The following is a 14856-nucleotide window of genomic DNA, read 5'->3' on the forward strand; positions in this document are numbered from 1 at the left end:
AGAGAGAGAGAGATCTTCCATCTGCTGGTTCACTCTTTAAATGGCTACAACAGCCAGTGCTAAGCCAGGCTGAAGCCAGGAGCCAGGAATTCCATCCAGATCTCCCACTTGGGTGGCAGAGACCCATGTTACTTGGGCTATCATCTACTGCTTCCCAAGGATTAGTAGGGAACTGGATTAGAGGCGTAGTAGCCTGGACTTCCACTGGTACTCTGATATAGAATGCAGGCATCCCCAGTGGTGGCTTAACCCACTGGGATGCAAAACCTACCCCTAATTTCTGGGGTTTAGGGAGTCCCTTCACCTAAAAGATTCTGTTTCCCCTTTAGTCCCACCTTTCCTTTTTAGTTTTTTTCTGGGTAATTTAAATGTTGGTTTTTGCCTCAATATTGTAGCAGGCACAGTCAAAATTGAGCTAGATCATAAATATTTTTAGTGCAAAGAACATGGTTCTCTGTGTGTCCTCAGTGCCTAGCCCAGGGTCTGGTACAGAGCAGGTGTGTTCAATCAACAAATAATGAACTAATCAATCAACCAATCGTCCTACTGACACAAAGAGGTTCAATATAAAAAACATAAACAGCAAAACAAACTTGTTATAATACTAATCATGAATAGATTCAAACACACACACACACACACACACACACACACACACTCAGAGTTCTAGGTGTGGGAAACATGTAACAGTGTTTCAGGTCCTGAAGCAACTTCTAGGGAGTATTCTCCCCAGCAGGCAGGGAGAGCGCTCTCTGCAGGCTTCTTTCTCAGCATATTCTAAACATATTCTAAACCAGTTCCCAGCATTTAAAGCCAAGTGAACATCATTTTCCTATTTGCCAAGTTGTTAAAACATGTTTGCTTCTGATGTGCTGGCTCAGTGATTACTCGAACCTTCCACTCTATTTCTCACTGTAAAAGGTTCTGTGGATTAAATGAATTATTGCAGGAAAAAATGCATAGAATAGGATCTGCACACAGTAAACTTTTAGAGAATGATTACCTATTATGATTTTCTGACTTCTGAGTAGTGGTAGAATTAGCAAGGTGATGTGACTATTTCTCTGTTCTAAATTCCCATCAAATTAGTCTTGAAACTTGGTAGCTTTGGGATCCGCATGGAAGGAAGGCCTATACTTCCAGGAATGTAAAGTTCCTACCTGTACTTGCAGGGAAGACAGTCCTTGTCAAGGTCACTGCTGGTGCCTAAAGGTCAACCAATGAGGATCAGACCTGCTTCAACCTTTAACCCCCATGCCCTGAATCTATAAAAGGAGCTCTCCCAATCTCTGAAGCACGACTTCCCCACCCCCCCACCCCCCACCCCCGCTCTGTTGCTCTATTGGGACCCAGGAACCTCGCCCGGGAGCGGAACCCCAATAAAAGCCTGTGAATTAATTGATTCGTCTGCCTGGGAAGATTTGTTACGCGCTGGACACCTTACAAAACTCTACCCAAATGTCACTTCTCAGCAATAGGTGTGACTAAAACTGGTGTCAATAACTTTACAATATTCCGATCTACAATTCTCCAAGTCCAAATTAAGACGCACCTCTCCTTCACGCGCTAGCTCAGCTAGCTCAGCTCCACTGCATCCATGATCATCTCACCAGCTCCCATGTCAGAAATAAACTCTCCAAGCCTAGGACTAAAGGAAAGCCAGCACTTGCAGGTAGCCTTGCCCTGACTGGTGGTCCTGGGACCTGACTCCATTCAACACCGCACAGGGAGGAAACAGATCTGAGCACTGTGCTTTCACACCCACTCTCTTGCCCTGCCCAGTTCCCTAGAAGGTAGGTGTCTGATGAGAAAAGGGCATGTGAACAGACTCAAGATGCATAACCCAGAGAGAAGTCCCTATCAGGAACCCTGCATCCCTTCAGCTACTATGCAAGCAGCTGTATTCAAGACCTCCAAGGAGTGAAATCTTTGGTTTGCATTGTTATGCTTAAGCACAGAAAGAGCATTAACCCTCAGGGAGCCCTCAGCCACTTAAAGTGGAAAAGCACACTTGGGTTCTGGCCTCTGGACTCATTTACAGATGAATGGGAACTGGGGGTAGGGGTGAAGAACTTTCCCACTCTCTACCCAGTCTTTCCTGATCTCCAGATTATCTGCAGAACTCTGCTCTCCTTGGGTCCTGGAAGCTCAAGACCATCCCAATCCATTTAGCAATCCTGTCCACGCCATGTTCCATGAAATGTGGGCTTTATGATTGTAGCTGAGAAAGAATAAAAGAAGCATAGCAAGGGACAGAGAGTTACTCAGATTTGTAAGTAAGGCAGTTTGCCAATGTAAACATAGAATTAGCTACCTAGAAATTCATTCATTTAAAATTTAAATGTAAACTCAAAAAAATAAAACAAAACCTGATTAAAACAACTCCTAGTGGGAAGGCTTGACTGTAGCCTATAGGAGTAATGAATGAGAGGGCATGAGAATGCAGTAGCACATGGGAGTTTTGTTTAAAAAAAAAAAAAAAAAAGCAGCAATGCCCAAACCTTGGTGATAGCTGTGTACTCATTTCCTAGGGTTCCCCAAACAAAGTCCCACAGACCACGGGCTGGAGCATCAGGGGTGTAATGTGCACTATCCCAGCTCTGGAGGCTAAGAGGTGGAGAGCAAGGTGTCTGCAGGGCTGGATCCTGGAGAGCTGTGAGGGGAACTTGTTCTTTGCCCCTCTCCTAGCTCGGGCAGCCTCAGGTGCTCCCCGTCTGCAGACCGTGTCGTCCTGTGTCTTTGTCTCATCCTCCCCTGTATGTGTCTGCCTCCATATCCAAAAATCCCCCTTTTCTAAAGATGCCAGTCCAGTTGGATTAGAGCCCACTCTGGCATTATCTTAATTATATCATCTAACCAGACCCCACCACAAATAAGGTTGCATTCACAGCCACTCCAGGTTAAAAGATCAACAACCTCGAGGCGGCCACAGTTCAATCCTTAAAAAACTGAAAGGTTTCATTCCTAGTCTTCATCCCAAATAATTTCCACAAATGAATAGTGCCTAGGGCACATTTAGGTCTACAGAAACTCACTGGGGGTGGATGTTTGGCTAGGGGTAAGCATACCTGGGGTTCCAATCACATACCTGTGGTGGATTCCCAGGCCCCAGCACCTGACTCCGGCTTCCTGTAAATAGAGATCCTGGGAAGCAGTAGTGATGGCTTAAATAATTGTATATCCTGCCACCCATGGGGAACCAGGATTGAGTTCTTGGCTCCTGACTTTAACTCTTGCTCAGCACCTTGTGGACATTTAGGGAGTCAACCAGCTGATGGAAGATTTCTCTTTTTCTATGTGCCTCTCAAAGTAAATAAATAAATAAAAATCTAATAAACCAAATGTTGCACATTGAACAAAATTTTGTGGATTTTTTTTTTTCAGAGCAGAGTCTTCCAATATGTAGGGCAATTCAGAAACTACAACAATTTTGCCAGGTACTATCAGTATTAGCTTCCTAAGGCTACTGTAAGAAATCAGCATATATTTGGTAGCTTAATGCAGCAGCAATGTATTATCTTACAGTTCTAGAGACCAGAGGTCTGAACTGAGTCTCACTGGATTGAAGTCAAGGTGCTGGTGAGGCCACATGCTCCCTAATGACTTTTGCTGCTCCTCCTAAGGGTCACATGTATTTCTTGGTTTGGGCCCTAACTTCCACCTTCAAAATGCACCACTCCAATCTCTGCTTCTAGCATGGCATTGTTTTCTCCTCATCTATTGTAGAGTTTCCTTCCACCTTTCTCTTCCAAAGACCCACCAGGAACATCCAGGACAATCTGCCCAACACCAGACCCTTAATTCAATCACATGTGTGAATTTCCCTCTTCCATGTAAGACTGCCTTCACAGGTTCCAACTATTAGGGCCTGATCATCTTTGGAGACCATTCCTCAGATTTCAATATCATATATCCTACATCAAATCAAAGTTCAGTTCATTTTCAGAAAGGAAAATCTTGCCCTTAACAGAGCATTAGTTTAGTGCTGGCACTGTGGTATAATGGGATAAGCCACCACTTGCGACATGGGCATCCCATATCAGAGTGCCAGTTCATGACGAAGCTGCTCCACTTCCAATCCAGCTTCCTACTAATGCCCCTGGGAAGGCAGTGGAAGATGGCCCAAATGTTTGGGTACCTGCTGTGATGTCAGACCCAGATGAAGCTCTGTTTCTGGGTTCCTGGCTCTGGCCTCATACAGCCCCTGCCATTGTAGCCATTTAGGGACTGAATCAGTGGATGGAAGATCTCTTTCTCTGTCTCTCCCGATCTCCATTGCAATCTTTCAAATAAAGAAAATAAATCTTACAAAGTAAAATAAAACCAGAGCATTAGCTTGCTAGATATTTCCCCAAATTTCTTCTCAGTTTTCTTCTCATAGATTCTTCCATTTAACACCTTATCAAGGAGGAGTCTGATTTCAAGCACAGCGATGTCCAACTGAGACATGTAAACAGTAGGAAGGTGTTGCTTTGGATTCGTTCTGAGAGGAGGAGCATGGTGGGGGCAAGAGGCACGGAGTCACCACACAGACCCCCAGAGATGGGTGAAAGCAGGCCAGAGGTGAGCAGCCTGCAGACTCCTTTATTTCAGTTGGTACAGCAGCTTAAATAGCTAAGGCAGCCAATCTGGTCAAGGGGCGGTTTATGCCCTAACCAATCACAACCTGTTGCCATGTGGTTTCCAAAGCCATCCAATCACAGCCTGTTACCAGGCAGGCTCCCTTGCCAGGTGGATTTCAAAGCCATTCCTGAGTAACTGATGCTCACTTGCCAGCAGCCATCTTGGCATGACCTTCTCACCTCATTCCACAATATTCCCCCCTTTTCGTTTATTTTTGAGCAACGGGAGGCATGAATCTTGGCCATACCATTGTTGACCCTGTTTCGATGTGGTCTCCGTATGCGGCTGTGCCTGTCTTAGGTTGTCCCCCAGGAGATCTTACCCGTCGTTGACTAACCAGCGCTCAAAACAGGAGACCACAGGAGTGCTTGCTCAGAAGGGGTAGGAATGAGGAACAATGGTAATCAGGAATAGCATGACTGCACACAGGCTGTGGGCCGTTTGAGTGGCTGACCAGAGCTAGTGGGTATAAAACAGTAATGGATGTGGCTATGGGCAGTTCCTCAGCGTAGGATGATAGGGGAGGTGCGTCCCCTAACAAGGCGGGCTCTCAGTCTTGTTCAGCTGGTTCTGGTTGACTGTCAGTTGCAGGCTTGATGTTTCTGGCTGGGACCCAAATGGGCTGTCTCACATTCTCTGGAAAGATACAAGCATATCCTCGGCCCTTGGTTAGCAGAAGACTTTTTACAGGTGTTGGAATCCAGGGTCTGAATTCTGTGTCTGCTCCTATATTAACGGCAAACATGCAGGTGGGATGGGGTCTAGTGCCTGCCCTGAGAGTCTGGGGTGCCTGGGGACTGCCACAAACATGGGGATTCTCACTGAGTGCGGATGGGATGACCTCATGTGGGTTATTACCTTGAGGTCATCTGTGTTCATCCTACGGGTATTTGGGGGGTGGCTAACCAGGCATTGCTGCATTGTCTGCAATTTCACTGTCATTTCACTGTCGGAGCTCTCTCTCCCCAAGTCATCAACTGTTGCCTGTGAGGCAGAGGCTGGAGTGACAGGTTCTGATCACTCACAGATTTCTGATCACTCAAGCATTTAGGCTGTCTTCCACTGCTTTCCCAGGCTATCAGCAGAGAGCTGTATCAGAAGAAGAACAGCTGGGACATGAATGGGCACCCATATGGAATGCTGGCACAGCAGGTAGAGGCTTAGCCCAATACGCCACAGTGCTGGGCCCTCAATGAAGTTTTTGAAGCACCCTCAAATGCTTGCTACTTAGGAGAAAATGTGTTTTTATCTTAAAACTCAAGTGCTCTTTTTCTCCTTATCAACTGAGAGATGATGGTGTATGACACATTGTCTTTTTTTTTTTTAAGATTTATTTATTTACTTGAAGAGCAGAGTTAGAGAGAGAGACAGAGAGAGGGGGGTCTTCCATCCACTTGTTCATTCCCCAAATGGCCGCAAAGGCTGGAGCTGGGGCAGTCGGAAGCCAGGACCCAGGAGCTTCATCCAGGTCTCCCACGTGGGTGGCAGGGGTCCAAGCACTTGGGGCATCTTTTGCTGCTTTCCCAGGCATGTTAACAGGGAAATCAATTGGAAGTGGAGCAGCCAGGTCTCAAACCGGTGCCCACGTGGGATGCTAGCACTGCAGGAGGTGCTGCTACACCACAGCACAGACCATGCTACACTTTGAAATAAGAGAAACAAGAACTCCAGTATGCCTTGGATTTTACTTTTAAATAACTAGTTTTTAAATATGTATTACAACAGATCTACAGAAAGCAAAAGAACTGATTTCTCAGCCACAGTTCACTGGATGAGCTTTCCCTTTTCCTGCCTCAACAGCAGGGAGTGAAGAAGAGCCTGCCTGTTTCATACGGTGACGTGGCTCAATAGGCTAATCCTCCACCTTGCGGCGCCATCACACCGGGTTCTAGTCCCGGTCGGGGCACTGGATTCTGTCCCGGTTGCCCCTCTTCCAGGCCAGCTCTCTGCTGTGGCCCGAGAGTGCAGTGGAGGATGGCCCAAGTGTTTGGGCCCTACATCCCATGGGAGACCAGGAGAAGCACCTGGCTCCTGGCTTTCAGATCAGTGTGGTGCGCTGGACTCAGCGCGCCAGTCGCAGCGGCCATTGGAGGGTGAACCAACAGCAAAAGGAAGACCTTTCTCTCTCTCTCTCTCTCTCTCTCTTACTGTCTAACTCTGCCTGTCAAAAAAGAGAGAGAGAGAGAGAGAACCTGCCTGTTTCTCTGGAGAAAGTCAAGGCTCTGAAGCTATCTTCCCATACCCCTTCCAACTCAGAAAACCAAGGATGGCTTCGTCTGCTTGTGCTGGTCTAACAAAATGCCCGAGGGTGGGTGATTCACAAAAAATAGAAATTCACTCCTCCCAGTGCTGGAGCGTGGGGAGCACCGGTGAGGGCAGTGCAGGTTTGGCGTGTCCAGTGAGGGCTGCCGCGGGCTTGCAGGACGATGCCTCACTGCTGTGCCCTCAGCGGAGGGAAAGGCAGCGCCCACTCCCTCAACCCCTGCAGTCCATCATCTGTGAGGGCCTCACTGTCAGGACTTAACCACACCCTAAGGGCCCACCTCTTCACACTACAACATCGGCAATTAACTTCCAACATGGGAACCATGAGGGGAACTTGTGTGTAGGGGGGGTGCACATTCAGGACAGAGCAGGGGCCTTTGGTTTTCTGCCAGGAACAAGGGACCAATAAGACAGAAAGGAGATGAATTATCATGAAAAATAGTCATTTTCCTTTAGATGCTTCAAAAAGAACTAACTTGGTATCACTCATTGTTCTACACACTTCAGGATCAGAGGTAATCAGAAAAAATGTCCTGGAATTGAAAGAAGAAATCTGCAAAGTTGCATTGAATAAAAAATAAGGGAACAATAGTGACACATTTCACAACAGAAATATTTACTGTTCTATAGAATGTAATCATTCCCTGATCGACTCATGCCCTTCTTGTGCTTCCAATTTAATCACAATATGCTTTTGAACTCCTTCCCCATGTGTTCTGGATTCTTATTCCACCTGTCTTTCAAGTTTTATCTTTAAAATTCATATTCACTCATTCTTATGCTTCCCCCCGAATTTGGGATAATTACTCAAGCTTGTGGAATCAGCCAGCTGACTACCAAACATTGTGATAACAAACAATCCTGACATTTCAGTGCTTCTAATTAGAAAGGATTCTATTTCCCTTGTGCTATGTGGGCATCACCTGCCCCAGGTTACTTGTAGATAGGCCCTGGGCTGAATGAGCAGCCCCATATGGTTTTCCATGACTGTCTTCAGAGAGAAGCAAAGAGAAGAGAGTGGGGCCCAACAGGTGGTCAAAGTCCCGGTTCAGCATCATACTCATTAAGTCCACTCACTCACTTTTTGCTGACCAAAGTACATCAAGTGCCTGTCTGTGTCAGAGAGGCATTCGTCAGACAGGCAAAGTATTATCAAGTTACATAAGTAATCTGCAGAGGGCCCAGGGGAGAGGAATGAGGATATTTGGCATAGGAGTAACAAAACATTAGGCTAGATATGTAGTTCTATCCTTTGTGTTTTGTTTCTTGTTTGTTTGGTTTGGTTATGTAATACCCACTACTTCTGCTGAAATTTTAATTTAGTTTAGTGATCATTGTTTTATCCGTGGGATTTTTGTTGTTCTCAAATATTTTTAATCTTTAAAATTTACTAATGTATTTTTTTCAATTTCTGTTTTCTTGAGTTCACTTTTCTCATTGTTTATACTGTTCGCTGGACAGATGAATTGTCAAAGATCTTGTGGTACTTGTGAGAACATTTCTGTCATGGCTTAATGCATTTACTCTGTAGTCCATGCTCAGTTGTGTAAGGTAGGGTAGAATCCTTCCTCTAAACTCCTAGAGGGCTTTCCTTCCTACTCACTAACCCTTCCCTACTGTCACATGCTCCCTTGATTACTGAATTTCTTACATATTTTGTGCTTTATTGACTGTGCGCATTTATCCCTGCTACAGGAGTAAGGTCTTTTCAGTAGGACATTGGAAGAAGGATAAAAACATGAGCTTTGTTTGGTCTCATGATCATATTAGAGAGTTATTGAGATGGGTATTTAATCCAAGAAGCTAAGACATAATTCTTAAACCAAATCAAACTGAGAAAAACACTATAACTGATATATAGAGTACTTTTTCTTTTACAAAGCCAATAAAATGTGTAAAAACAAGCAAGTTTGATACAGGAAAAATGAAAATACACACTTCTGGAACAATTAAGTAAACATATTTTCAGATACAGGGGAAATTTTTAATTTAATATTTAAAATATTTAATAACATTTCAAAAGACTGAAAGCATTTCAACTTGTTTTACTAGATGAGCCCAACCCTGATAATAAAATGTGACAAAGAGAGCACTAAGAAATAATCTATGTATCAATCTTTCCACTAAAAATAAAGGATACATGAAATGATTAAAATCAGAGGCTTAGAAATTAATTGGAATTACATTAAAATTCTTGCTCTATTGCAAAGAAATATTTTATGACTCGGACACTTAACTGTTCTAAATCATTTTCCTGAAGTAAAATAATGACACATACCTTAAGAATAATGTTAAAGGTAAAAATTATGTAAGTACATTTTAAGATATTTTATGCATTCAGCTTATGTCTGATCATGCTTATTCATGCATGAGGAGGAGGAGAAAGAAGAGGAGGAGTAAAATGCTGAAATGGCTGTAAATTGTAACATCATAAACCAAGTCTGATAAAATTGAATCCTGTGGCATAATATAAAACAGAGTCAAAAAATAATAAAGACTTTATCTGGAAATTCAACAATAATTTAATAGAAATATACGTTATTTAACTCATCACATAAGAGGAAGAAAAAATGCATGAATCTCTTAGTAGATTCTGGGAAAGTACTAGGTAAATGTCAATGAAAAAATCAGAATCCATAGAAAATGTTGTTCATATTTTGAAGCATGCTAATAAATCAAGAAGGAAGAAGGAACCCTAGCATCACCAGAATTTTTTTTGTCCTAGAACCTCTACCTAATGCCTCAAAGGGGAAAAATGTATAATTAGAAGCTAAATTGACCCAAATCATCATGGTTTGCAAGTATGATTGCTTACTAGGAATTAACCCAGATGTCTATCAACTGATGACTGGATAAAGAAACTGTTGTACATATACACTAGGAAATACTACTCAGCCATAAAAAGGATGATATCCTGCCTTTTGTAACAAAATGGATGCAACTGGAAACCATTATACTTAGTGAAATAAGCCAGTCCCAAAAGGACAAATATCATATATTTTACCAGATCTGTGTACATTTGTGTACCAAAAATGTAATGTGTAGGAGTGAAACTGACATGTTAAGATTTGATAATTGTCTACATCCCTTGTCTCTACTGTTGAGGAATAGCGTTTGTGTAATTCGTATTTTTGCTGAACTATTCACTTATCGAAAATATATCATTATAAAAATTAAGAGAGGAAATAAAAAAAGAAGGAGGAAGAAGGGTGGGAGCATGCTTGGAAAGTACCACTGTGTTCCTAAATCTGTATCCATGAAATACATGAAATGTGTTTACCTTAACATTTTTTTAATTTAAAAAAGAAATAAAAATTGAAAAGAGCATGTTAAAATGTATGACGACAATTAAGAATCATTTTAGGTTACAAAAGTAATCTTTACAAAAGAAAACGCTTTTATATCAATACTCACAAACTGGTGCTATTAAGAATCAAGTTATTTTGATATTATGCAATAAATAGCATGGCCTAATATAAATTTAACAAGACTTACCTGAAAGAAATGACACATGTCTAACGAATGTAATTTTAGGACCTCACATGTTCCTGGAAGGAAAGACACAATTGCAAAAATGTCATTTTCTCCTACATTAATCTATAAATTCATCATAATTTTTTTTTTTGACAGGCAGAGTGGACAGTGAGAGAGAGAGACAGAGAGAAAGGTCTTCCTTTTGCCGTTGGTTCACCCTCCAATGGCCGCCGCGGCTGGCGCGCTGCAGCCAGCACACCGCGCTGATCCGATGGCAGGAGCCAGGAGCCAGGTGCTTTTCCTGGTCTCCCATGGGGTGCAGGGCCCAAGCACCTGGGCCATCCTGAGCTCAGATTTCTAAAGCAGACAAAATGAAACGTAGTCTACGATACAGGCAAATCTCATATGTATAAACAATGTATTATTTATTATAATTGGTGACAGGAAAACTGGCTAAATTTGGACAAAATGAAACTAGATTCTGATTAACCATTCAACACAATGGGGGTGGGGGCAGGGCCACAGAGAGGCTCTGCTGGTGCCTTTCACCTGGACGCTGTATTTTGTGTTCCTGAATGATATCTTCACTGTAGTGAAGGGACCGAAGGAGCTAGGGAATTACGGAGTGCTTCTGCACGATGCTGCCCTGCTGATTGCCCTCATTTTCAGCATGTCTCCACTGCAGACCTAGATTCATCCAATGGAAGAATGTTCCATTTATCACACAGTTTCTTCCTTCCCTGTTTTGGGGGGTTTGTACTGATGCACCCCACAGTTGTGTGCAGCTATTAGTTTGGCCCTGATGACAAGTGCCAGTCAGTGCTGTCAGTCATATACCTATTGCCTGCACTGGGATGTGAGCTGGTGGAGATGATACCTTCTCCGTGGTAAACTATCTCAGGGCAGGGCACCTGAGATACTCCTTTTTAACACTAAAGAGTCAGTCAGAACCTCAATAACTGTTGAATGAAGAAACTGTCCCTCCAGATTTGAAGAGCTAGGGGTAGAGTTGGCATTCCCAGGAGGATCGAGAAGCCAGAGCACAAGTGGGAGCTTCTGCGAAGCACAGAGGACTCCCCATCTGCCATCCTCATGGCCTGTGCTGAGAAGGAGGCTGGCACTGTGATCTGCCTGTTTGAGTAGCAGCACCACGGCCTTAATTTCAAAGGTGCTGTCCCCAGCAAAGTGCCAACGAGAACTTTTTTTTTCAACATAAACAGACACATCTTTATTTCAATAAAATTAGTCAATTAAATGCCCCCCAAAATTAGGTTCTGATCTCTAGCTTCCATCTAAATGATTCCAGAGAAAATCAAGATTCAAATAATGGAAATACAATTTTAAAAACTGTAATCTAGAGATAAGAACATTCTGAGCTTGGCATCTAAAGGACAGGTAAGAGTCACATGAAAAACTCGTGAAATTAAAATACATATGAAAAATAATCTAATACATAGCAATATACTAATATGTGCTATTATTCATAATACATACTTATTAATGCAATATTAATAGTATACACAGCAAACCAAACAGAATCTGAGTTAAAAAAGAAGAAAAAAATATAGGAAATCCCCAAGGAGACCAATGTTAATGGCTTGTAAACAAAAGATACCAAATTTATCAACAGGTTAAGGAATATAATATAGAAAAAATAGCAATATAGACATTTAAATGTTAAACATTGTATCTTTTGATCCAAAAAAAAAAGCAAAGCTAAAAATAACAATAATCAATGTCATCAATGTCATTCAGAATCGGTTACTCCTAGCAGGAGGCAAAGTTAGCATAACCTTTTTAGGAGTGATCTGATAATGAGTAGATTTAAAACAGAAAGTCCTAAGACTGCCTATCCTTTATTTTTATTCTGTTTGTTTGTTTTGACAGGCAGAGTTAGAGAGAGAGAGACAGAGAGAAAGGTCTTCCTTCCCTTGGTTCACCCCACAAATGGCTGCTATGGCCGGCGCACTGCACCAATCCGAAGCCAGGAGCCAGGTGCTTCCTCCTGGTCTCCCATGTGGGTGCAAGGCCTAAGCACTTGGGCCATCCTCCACTGCCCTCCTGGGCCACAGCAGAGAGCTGGACTGGAAGAGGAGCAACCGGGACAGAATCCAGCACCCCGACTGGACTAGAACCCGGGGTACCGGCGCCACAGGCAGAGGATTAGCCTAGTGAGCCACGGCACCAGCCTATTTTTATTCTTTAAAGATTATTTAAAAAAAAAATTATTTGAAAGGCAGGGAGAGAGAGAGAGAGGGAGATCTTGTATCCACTGGTTCACTCCTCAAATGGCCACAGAAGTGAAGTGTGGGCCAGGGTATAGCTGAGAGCCAGGAACTCTATGCAGATCTCTCACATGGCTGGTGGGGGGCCCAAACACCTAGGCCATCTTCGCCTTCTGCTGCTGCCTCCCTTGGCACATTAGCAGGAAGCTGGATGAGTAGCCAGGACTCAATCCAGCATTCCAGTGTGTGATGCCAGTAGTGGCTTACCGCACTGCGTCACAACACCAGCCCCTTGACTATCCTTTAACTCTGCAAGTTCATTTCTAAAATTTATACTGACAGTATAATTGAACAAATTTATGAAGATATATGTTCAAGACTCACTGTAAAATTTAGCAAACAACAAAATAATTTATCTAAACTAATTAATAAATACCTGACTACATCAAACACTATGATACCATGGAATGCTAGCTTGCATTAAAAATAATGATGCAGAGCTCATTTTGTAGAAAAATGCACTGGATTTTTTAAAAAATTGGGTGCTCTTTCAATAAGCATGTAAATATTAATTTTAGAATCATAATAGTGGAATTTAGCTATGTATTTTATCCTAATTTTGGTAAAAACACATGAAAACAGAGTGTAAATTTCTGAAATCATTCTGAGGGCAAAATAGTGTATATTTATTAAAGCCTTAAAGCTGCCCAAACTTAAAAGGGTAATTATACTTGTAAGAAATTATCTTAAAGGAGCTCTGTTTCTGTAAACCTCCCTCCTTTACAGGGGACAGCTTGTCCTTCATGTCACCATCAGCCTCTAAGGGACAGGGGCCTAGGGATCAAACATGTTCTAGGCTGCCCTACATGGTATTGTTAATATAAAGGATGGATCATTTGGAGGCTGAGCAGCTAGGGACACAAGAGTCCCTAATACAAGGATCCGTGGGTGCTCTGGGTACCCTCATCTACTGCATGTCCTCTCCACAGAGAAATGCAAAGGGCATATGGCCCCTAGCTGACTTCACAGGGTTGTCTGGTGCTGGGGATACCCAAACACCTGGTTAACTCATGCTGTATTGTACCCAGCTTGGGGACAAGAGCAATCACCTCACAAGAATGAATATATATATATATATATGTGTGTGTGTGTGTGTGTGTATTTACCTTTTATAAGTATATATACAGGCTTATACATATGTGTGTGTATGTATGTGTACATATCTTTTACTCAAATCAGAAATACTATGATCTAATTGCCAAGTGTTTGCAGCCTTCCTTTTCTGGTTCCACAGAGAGAGTTGGAGGGTCCTCTGTGGAAAGTGAAGCTGCTAATGAAGGCAGAAGACAGGGTGGGGAGCAAGCATGGGATGCATGACTGGGACACTGACCTGTGTCATAACCAGTATTATTTCATCTTCACAAGAAATCTTCCATAGATAGTAGATGCTGTGTTTCCATTTGAGTCTTAAAGGTGTCAGGACCTCTGGCCAGTCACACACTCTGTAAGGAATCCTAGATCCAGTATTTAAACCCAGGCTGTTCAAACTCTTCATCCATTCCCCACACTGAAAACACATAAAGGTCAAAAATGGGTTACTGCTACTGTAATCCATGAAGAAAAATTTTTAAATTATTAAATCTCATTTAATAATGTTATTATTATGAAATTATTAAAATGTTAGTTTAGAAGTTATTAGTTTAATAATTATTAAAAATATTACTTTAGTAATTATTAAAATAATAGATTAGAAGATAATTGTACAGGAAATGTCACAACTTATAAAGCAGAAATAAAAATGAGGTCAGTTCAGGGGAGGGCATTGTGGCACAGCAGGTTCAGCCACCACTTGAGAGATCAGCAACTGATTATTAGAGTGCTTATTAGAGTCCTGGCTACCCACTTCTGATCCATCCCCCTGCAAACACACCTTGGAAGCAGCAGATGATGGTTCAAATTCCTGCCACTAATACAGGAGACCAGGATAGGTTACTGGTTTCTGGCTTCAGCCTTGCCCACGCCCAGAAGTTGCAAGCACTTAAGGAGTGAACCAGTGGATTTATTTCTCTCTCATTTTCTGCCTTTCAAATAAATAAATAGTTGTTCAAGATAGTTCTGGTACACATGCAATGGAAAAATACTGGAAATGTATTATAAAAGCTAACAGTGGGCCAGTGCTGTGGCTCACTAGGCTAATCCTCCGCCTGTGGCACCAGTTCTCCATGTTCTAGTCCCCATTGGGGTGCCGGATTCTGTCCTGGTTGTTCCT

The 14856-nt window shown here is 42.6% G+C and overlaps 1 long non-coding RNA gene across 9 annotated transcripts in view; it reads right to left on the minus strand.

Annotated features, from left to right (window-relative positions):
• Positions 1 to 14856, minus strand: part of LOC149122116 (uncharacterized) — a 137885-nt gene that overhangs the window by 13111 nt on the left and 109918 nt on the right. For all 9 annotated transcript variants that reach the window (XR_016221769.1, XR_016221766.1, XR_016221772.1 and 6 more), the window contains 2 exons: positions 13978 to 14154; positions 10384 to 10436 (listed from right to left, as the gene is read on the minus strand). This is a non-coding gene — a long non-coding RNA (uncharacterized LOC149122116). The remainder of the gene's footprint in view (positions 1 to 10383; positions 10437 to 13977; positions 14155 to 14856) is intronic.

This window comes from Oryctolagus cuniculus, chromosome 15 (assembly GCF_051225735.1).
Source record: "Oryctolagus cuniculus isolate XC-2025 breed Fujian yellow rabbit chromosome 15, ASM5122573v1, whole genome shotgun sequence".
Taxonomy (NCBI): Eukaryota; Metazoa; Chordata; class Mammalia; order Lagomorpha; family Leporidae; genus Oryctolagus; species Oryctolagus cuniculus.